Source organism: Rhodnius prolixus, unplaced genomic scaffold, assembly GCF_049639745.1.
Source record: "Rhodnius prolixus isolate KJV_2025 unplaced genomic scaffold, Rpr scaffold_6, whole genome shotgun sequence".
In the NCBI taxonomy this organism is placed as follows: Eukaryota; Metazoa; Arthropoda; class Insecta; order Hemiptera; family Reduviidae; genus Rhodnius; species Rhodnius prolixus.
This window is the reverse complement of record NW_027411634.1, coordinates 31,480,411-31,488,091: the sequence shown is the minus strand read 5'-3', so window position 1 is coordinate 31,488,091 and position 7,681 is coordinate 31,480,411. Positions and strand designations below refer to the sequence as shown.

At 30.9% G+C, this 7,681-nt stretch overlaps 1 long non-coding RNA gene across 1 annotated transcript; it reads left to right on the top strand.

The window, feature by feature from the left end:
- The first annotated feature begins 2,461 nt into the window (after positions 1-2,461).
- Positions 2,462-6,231, top strand: LOC141460364 (uncharacterized). The gene is made up of 5 exons (XR_012461885.1): positions 2,462-3,007; positions 4,168-4,263; positions 4,962-5,046; positions 5,530-5,706; positions 6,098-6,231. It is a non-coding gene; the product is annotated as an uncharacterized lncRNA (long non-coding RNA).
- Positions 6,232-7,681: the final 1,450 nt, after the last annotated feature.

The following is a 7,681-nucleotide window of genomic DNA, read 5'->3' as shown; positions in this document are numbered from 1 at the left end:
ACCCGAACACTCCTGTTTTGCATTTGATATTTACTATTAAGGATGATTTTACAGTATAAATGCAGGTACGATCTTTTTTCAACTATAAGAAGTAAAAACTATTGGAAAAAGTTGATGTTCTTGCCTAATTTCGCCTGAATACTGCTGTCTCTGTATTTGATTGTTCATAAGTAAGGTCAATGCTAGATATGTTGGGTGGATCTATTTTGAAAAGTATAAAGTAAAATCCATTAGTAAAAGTTGAATTTATTTCTTTACTTCCAGCTGCATCCGTGTTTGATACTTAATAATAAGCCAATGGTAGATTGTGCATGTTGGGATGATCTATTTAAAAAAAAAGAAGTAAAAACTATTGGAAATCGTCTTAAATTTCTTGAAATGCAGCTGTTTCTGTATTTGATTGTTAATAATAAAGTCAATTCCAGTTGGTAAACTTTGGGTTGATGTGTTTTGAAAAACAAGAAGTAAAAACCATTGGAAAAGTGGAATTAGTCACCAATTTCTTGAAAAGCTGCTGTTTCTGTATTTGATTGTTAATAATAAGGCAAATTCCTGTTGGTAAACTTTGAGTTGATGTGTTCTGAAAAACTAGAAGTAAAAACCATTGAAAAAAGTGGAATTAGTCACTTAATATCACTATAATGCTGCGGTTTCTGCACTTGATAGTTAATATTAAAGGCAATGATAGATTGTACATCTTAGGCCGTTCTGTTTTGAAAAACAAGAAATATAAACCATTGGAAAAAGTGGAATTAGTCTGTGTAATGCTGCTGTTTCTGCACTTGATAGATAATATTAAAGGCCATCCTATATTGTATATCTTGGGTCGATCTATTTTAAAAAACAAGAAGTAAAAACCATTGGAAAAAGTGGAATTAGTCTCTTAATTTCACTGTAATGTTGCTGTTTCTGCATTTGATAGTTAATATTAGAGGCAATGCTAGATTGTATATCTTGGGTCGATCTGTTTTGAAAAACAAGAAGTAAAAATCATTGGAAATCGTCTTCTAATTTCACTCGAACACTCCAGTTTTGTATTTGAAAGTCACTATTAAGGCCAATGGTTAAATGTACATGTAGGTACGATCTTTTTTTAAAAGTAAAAGGTAAAAAGCTATAGAAAAAGTCAAAATTGTCCCCTTATTTTGCTTATTTGATAGTTAGTATTAAGATCAATGCTAGATTGTAATTGTAAAGTCTATCATTTTTGAAAAAAAGAATGAAAAAAAAATTGGAAAAATTGAACTTTTATCCTAATTTCACTGAGATGAAGTTGTGGTTTCTGAAGAACGATAGTTAATAATAAGGGAATGCTGCAGGAATGATGCTACTCCTGTATTTAATAGTTAATATTAACGCTAATGCTAGATTGTGCATATTAGGTCGATCAATTTGAAACACAAGAAGTAAGTACCATTGGATTTAGGAGAAATTGTCCCCAGGAAGACTGCTGATCCATTTTTTTCCAATGGATTTTCTTACTTCTTTCCCAAAATTTATTGACCCAACTTACGTAATCTACCCTTGGTCTTAAAATTAACTGCCAAATACGGAAACATAAGTGTTCTAGTGTAATTACAATAAGTGTCCCACCTTCACCTATTTTTTTTTGTTTTTTTTTTTTATGATTTAAGGCGCGTCAACATCTAAGGTTATTGGCGCCCGGAACTTTTTTCAGTGCACTGCCGGCCTCCAGACAGTGTTCTCTCGTTACAGACAACACTGCCCATCACCGGACAGTGAGCTGTAAGTAGCTCCTAGGAAGAGAAAACCTAAGGGTCAGCAGCCCTTCCCACCCATCACCTATTGTTTTTACTTCTTGTTTTTCAAAATATATCAACGTAATTAGTACAATCTAGGCTTTAGTGTTAACTATTAAATCCAGGAGCAACATTATTCCTGCAAAGTTAGATGAAATGATCCTCTTTTTCCAATGCTTTTTCTTTTTTATTTTTCGAAAAAGATTGACCTAGCGTACACAATCTAGGATTGCCCTTAGTTTTAACTACCTTATAAGGAAACATGAGTTTTCTAGTGCAATTATGAGTAATGTACCTTTTCTAATAATTTTTACTTCAGGTTTTTAAAATAGATCGACCTAGCTTACACAATCCGGAGCGTCCAAGCGTTATTAGGAGAAAAATTAAATATATTACTCATTTATCTTTTTTGAAATGATTTGACTAACATATTCCTCCATATTTTATTTAACAATAATTATTTCGCATTAAAAATGCCATATTTTAAATTTCGTTCCCCCTCCCCGCATAAAATACATTTCTAACTTTTCAGTTCTAAAATATTACTCGCAATAAATTAACAAAAAAATAACATTTCCTTTTATCATGTACTAGATTTCAAGTATTTTAATTTATATGTAATTTTTACACATGTTTGACAATTCGTTAATATTTGAATAACACCACGTAACCTCCTTTAGTCAGTCTGCTCAGTCGGTAAGTGTTGTGAGGCACGAGAGCGTAAGTGGAGTCGAAATACCTACCCAAATATGGTTATTCTACCTCTGAGATGGTTGAAAAACCGAAACCGAGAAGAAATATAAAAATAAATCCTACTACGGACAAAATTACAAATATTATTATGTGCTGTGGACGTAACCCCAGATCCTCATTAAATTCTTCAGCCTATAAATGGTACATTACGAGAAGTGTTATTTCTATATCAAGTAACGAAAACCACAAGGCGAGGATGATGTGTACGATAAGCTTAATTCGCTTATAGAACGAGTTAGACCTGAACATGACATTGACTACTTATATTACATTACCTGAGGAGTCATTAAAACAACAGACATAAATTTAATAAAAAAGGAACCTTATGATATAAAGTAACCTAAGTAGATAGGTAAGTTCTGACTATTTCGTAGCAAGAGTGAAGAGGGTAGTAGTGCCTACAAGCAGGAGTAGAATGAGAAATACTTGCTGAAGCAAGTATTGTGTGAACAAGACCTTTCATTCTGTATCGGCTTCATAACGTATTATGTAAGGTAAGGTATTTTGCTTATATTTGTCACTAGGCCCTTTAATTTTTCACTTTTGCTTTAATATCCACCAAGCACTCGTAACAATTCAATTACTTTTTCTTGCCTATAATAATTACAAGGTGTTACGATCAAGTAGAATGTTATTCAGTTTTCAACGGATTTATTTGTTGGATTTATAAATGTTTTTACGAGTCGTCAGTCAAGTTTCGTGTGTGATGAAAATCAATAATGGAAAATTCAAATATTTATATTTAGTTTAATGGCCCTTTTTAGCGATCTAACTACAAATTTACTGAATCTGATTTTTCGTATTTTCTCTTGAACCGCATTTACGATTTCCAGTAAACAACGTACTTTCCTTATATTAATATGATCTTTAGCATGTATTGAAACATGTCTCTCGAAAAATTGATAAAAACCAAAAACTCTCTGTAATAAATAAATGACTGCAATAGCAGCTGGTATGGAGCAATCTGTACTTTGACAGAAATCATGGGGTACTTCCAATTGTCAACAATGAATTCAATCTCCTCAATCAAAAATCTTAAAGTAAATGCTCTTCGGTTCCATTGATCTTAGCATTCTTAATGACCTCAGAATCTTTTATCCTCCATCTAGCGAAATCCTTTCTTTGCAAAATTATTGTTATGTGCATATCATTGTTTTAGTTTAATTTTAGTCCCATCTATTTAATTTTATGAATAATATTTCATCAGTAGTTAAATGTGTTTCTTTACTTTTGTAAATTAAATGAAATAATTTTGAACAAAATTGAACTTGAAAAATCGTTTATATTGGTTGACTCGAGAAGTGTTAGTTCTATATCGAAGTGAAGTAACGAAAACCACAAGTCAAGATTCTAAGACGAGAAAGATGAGTACGATAAGCTTAATTCGCTTGTAGAACATTGCTTGTAATTACGCCTAATTCATGTTAAAATAATTTAATGTGTTACAATGCTACGAATACGTTCTAAAGATTGATCTGTTAAAAGATTTAAACTAAAATTTCAGCATTCATATTTATTTCTCAAGTTTTTGAATGATACAAATTTATCTTAAACAAATGGTTCGTTTTAATTTTGTATTAACATTGAATAGAATGTTTTTCTCATTTAAGCTTAACTCTATAAACTGTTTATTTCATTGAATAATGATTTTCAGATTGAAAACAGCCAATACTCTGAGCCAATAACTCCAAAACCATCTATCAACTGAAGTGGAAATGAAAAAGACGTTGAGAAAACATAGATCAAATGAGTAAGTACAAACAACTTTTGTTATGAATCAATTACTTAAATAATGTATTATTTAGGTATATGTAGATTGCATGTTTGTATCACAATCTTATTAAATGATTTTTTGACTTAGAGTGAAAATAAAAACTATTTTAGTAGGAGAATAAATAAAATCCTTTAATTTGATAAAAAAATATTTATTTGCATACCTATTTTGTTTTTACATAGACTCCATATATTACATTCTATTATACGAAAAAATATTCATATAAATCAATAAAATACAAAAAGTATAGCTAAAAAAACCTAACAGAGAAACTTAAAATAGAAATGAAATTAAGGTAAAAAAATTAAATAAAATTTATATATAAAAGAGATAATATGTTCGGTTTGTCTTATTATATGCTCAAGGGAAGTGTGCTAAATTACTTTTGTCCTGGCTTTACATTATGTAATACCAACCTATGACGTATTGATTGATTATGAAGCTTACTCAGATTAAATCTTTTTTACAACATTTCAACTTCTGTGTGATAAATATATCTTCAAAATTGGTTATTCTATTGTAATGTTAATTGTTTATTTCGAAGTCTTGGGTCCCATATAGTGGACTGTTTTAGAGTCTATGCCTCAATTTCATTTTATATTTCAATATCAAAATTGAATTAAAAATTAAAAGTTATGTGTTTTATAATGTAGTATGTTTTACTCTCCATCCAGTGCCTTTGCTCAAGGACCCTCCTTCGCTGGCTATTCTTGATCATGGCCCTTCTTTACATCCAGCAGCACTCCTACATAAGTTGAGGTAATTCACATCTAATTTCTACATTTCGTTCATGAAACAAATCAGGAAATCTTCGAAGGTACCCTGTTAATTTGTAGAATTCTACTTCAGGTAGTCTTAACTATTATTTATTGCATATAAATTGAGATAATTCAAATCTATTTCTACATTCCGTTAAATAAATCAATGATGAAATCTCCATACTTACCATGTTATCTTATGGAGCTGATCTTCATGTTATCTTATCCTTTATTGATCACATCTAAAGCATTTTAACATCAATTAAACCTTTATTCCGATAAATTAAATATTTTCCTTTGAATCTGAATAAAAAAGTTGTTATTTTGTGCAATAGATGGTTTAAATTAGATTTTCCGAGTTAGTTGCAGAATGGTTTATTTTGTTATAAACAGAATTAACTAAGATTTTGTTTGTAAAATGCTACCGTACTACAATAAGTATGAATGAAATTCAAATCATTTACTAAGGTTTTAATACTTTCAGCCCTTGGCCGACTCGCAGCCCAGTGAAGCTGAGACATAATCTAAAATGATTACTTTTGAGGGAATTCCTTTTAATGCTGCAGCACTTCCGTAAATAAGAGGTGATTTCCATCCATCTCTATTCCTGCAATATCCAAATAAGGACATCTACCTACCACTCTGTGGTGTTATCTTCCAGGTAATCTTATCCATTATTTATTAAAACTTGAGCATTTTTACGTGATTAAACCTTTTTGTTCATATATTCCTGTAGAATCGGAATGAGTATAGTAAAGATTCTGTGTTAAAGAATGTTTTAATTTGATTAGAAAATTGAAAGGTACAAGAACAAAAAATGACGAGTGTTTATTTAAAAAATGTTTATTTCACTTAAAGAATGCAGTAAACTGCTATTTTGAAAATGAATTAAGTTAATGTAATTACTAACACTCAGTTTTACTTTCATGCGTTTTCTTTCTAAAAGATTGATCTATTTTTATTTAAACGAATAAAAAAAATTAACATTTATTTTCAAGGAAGTTGAGTTTGATTTGTAGACGAACAGTATATCTCATAATGTTATTTTTCAGAGTTGAAACAGGCGAAACTGGAGTGCTTTCTGCCAAAGAGGTTCATCGAATTAAGCCAAAATGAAAAAGACGTTGGAAAACACCTATTCAACTGCAATTCTAAATTATTTAGTCGATTATTTGTAAAAAAAAAATATATTTGAAGTTTGAAAATGTAATGTAAATTTTAATTTTGTTATGTAGGTAATTGTAAGAATCATTACCTAAAAGATGTAATTGAATTTAAAATGTTTTTGTAATACGAAAGAAAAAAAATGTATAATTGGTAGCAAAATAAAGAATTATTTATAAATTATTAAAAACGTCATTATGTATTTTCTCTTTTCCCACAGTCTTGTTATTTTTATTACATTTGCAAAGTTACAACTAAAAACAAAGTTAAAAAAGACTAAAAAATAAAAAGAGGCAAATAAAGAAATGTACAGGTACGTATAAAACTAAAATTTCCGTTTACATTAAACAAAAAAAAATAAAATAAAGTAATAGTAGTACAAAAAAAATGACGTCAGAGAGCGTTAAAAAGCAGAAAAAGTAAAAAAAGTTGAAAAAATTGCATCAGAAAGATGTAAAACTTAAAAAAGGAAATTTAGTTCACATATTTGCCACCAGGTAGCAGCACCTACTGGACTTGCTTACATGTAAACAAAGTTTAGTTCATATGTTTGCCACCAGGTAGCAGCACTAACACTGTTTATATACTACAGTCAAACAAGATGTCTCCTCAGTACGACTACAGTGTCGTACTCGTGAGGAGGGTGCTATGTCGCTCGTCGCTCCTAAAAATATGTAAATCTAGTCAAAACACCTCTCTCCACATTAACAATCTTGATAAAATGTCATGTGTAATGGTTAGGGAGATGCGTTCACCTCGACGGTCGGAAGGCAACTATTCGCCCCACCCGGCCCGGCCCGCGCGGCGAACTTTCTTATATACCCTCTAGATGGCGTCATATCACCATGACAACGGGCTCCCCCTACTTTTAGTTCCACCAGCTGTCACTAGATCGCTCGTGCTGTCTGTTTTACCTCTCGTAGCCTTCTTTGCACACTCTCAAGACTTTGGCAGCCATTGTTGTATTGTAACCTTGCTATCTTCTTACACACTCTCTAGACTTTGGCAGCCATTGTAGTAACTTTGCTATCTTGTCACACACTCTCTAGACTTTGGCGGCCATTGTTGTAACCTTCCTTAATGCTTCTTACACACTCACATGACTTTGCCAGCCATTGTTGTCAACTTGCTAACTTGCTAAACACTCTCTAGACTTCGGTGGCCATTGTTGTAACCTTCCTTAATGCTTCTTACATACTCTCAAGACTCTGGCACCCATTTCAAGTTCTTTTTATAAATTTTTATATAAATTTAAAGATTAAAGGAAAAATAAATATAATATTGTTATAATTAATTCGTTTATTAAATATTAATAATTATTTATACTTTTTTTACAATAAATTTTTATAAAATCTTTACATCATTTATCTAATATTTTGTTGACGTCTCACAAGACTTATATAGGTTCACCTTACACTCACATTCAACCAAGTGACTTATATAGAACCACCTTGCCATCACATTAAACCATG